Source organism: Arachis duranensis, chromosome 3 (genome assembly GCF_000817695.3).
Source record: "Arachis duranensis cultivar V14167 chromosome 3, aradu.V14167.gnm2.J7QH, whole genome shotgun sequence".
NCBI lineage: Eukaryota > Viridiplantae > Streptophyta > Magnoliopsida > Fabales > Fabaceae > Arachis > Arachis duranensis.
In genome coordinates, this window is record NC_029774.3 from 80,124,390 (window position 1) to 80,125,295 (window position 906).

The 906-nt window shown below is 40.9% G+C and overlaps 1 non-coding gene across 1 annotated transcript; it reads left to right on the top strand.

The window, feature by feature from the left end:
* The first annotated feature begins 588 nt into the window (after positions 1–588).
* LOC127746126 (small nucleolar RNA R71) lies at positions 589–696 on the top strand. The gene has a single exon (XR_008007745.1). It is a non-coding gene; the product is annotated as a small nucleolar RNA R71 (small nucleolar RNA).
* The last annotated feature ends 210 nt before the right edge of the window (positions 697–906 follow it).

Consider the following 906-nt stretch of genomic DNA (forward strand, 5'->3'; position numbering starts at 1 on the left):
GAGACTATGTTTGCTAAGCTAGAGGGGCTCTGCTCAGAATTCTCTGTCTGTTGCTGAGAGGATGATGGAGAAGGCTTGCTATTGCTAAACCTGTTTCTTCCACCATTATTAAAGCCTTGTTGCGGATTTTGTTGATCCTTCCATGAGAAATTTGGATGATTTCTCCATGAGGGATTATAGGTGTTTCCATAGGCTTCACCCATGTAATTCACATCTGCCATTGCAGGGTTCTCAGGATCATAGGCTTCTTCTTCAGAAGATGCCTCTTTAGTACTGTTGGATGCATTTTGTAATCCATTCATACTTTGAGAAATCATATTGACTTGCTGAGTCAACATTTTGTTCTGAGCTAATATGGCATTCAGAGCATCAATTTCAAGAACTCCCTTCTTTTGAGGCATCCCATTACTCACAGGATTCCTTTCAGAAAGTGTACATGAACTGGTTATTTGTAACCATGTCAATGAGTTCCTGAGCTTCTGCACGCGTTTTCTTCAGGTGAATAGATCCACCTGCAGAATGGTCCAATGACATTTTAGACAATTCAGACAGACCATCATAAAATATATCCAGGATAGTCCATTCTGAAAGCATGTCAGAAGGACACTTTTTGGTCAGTTGCTTGTATCTCTCCCAAGCTTCATAGAGGGATTCACCTTCTTTCTGCCTGAAGGTTTGAACATCAACTCTAAGTTTGCTCAGCTTTTGAGGAGGAAAGAACTTGGCTAAGACCAGCTTATCCCAAGAGTTCAGGCTATCTTTAGATTGAGAGTCTAACCATACTCTAGCTCTGTCTCTTACAGCAAAAGGGAAAAGCATAAGCTTATAGACCCCGGGATCAACTCCATTGGTCTTAACAGTATCACAGATCTGCAAGAATTCAGTTAAGAACTGAAAAGGATCTTC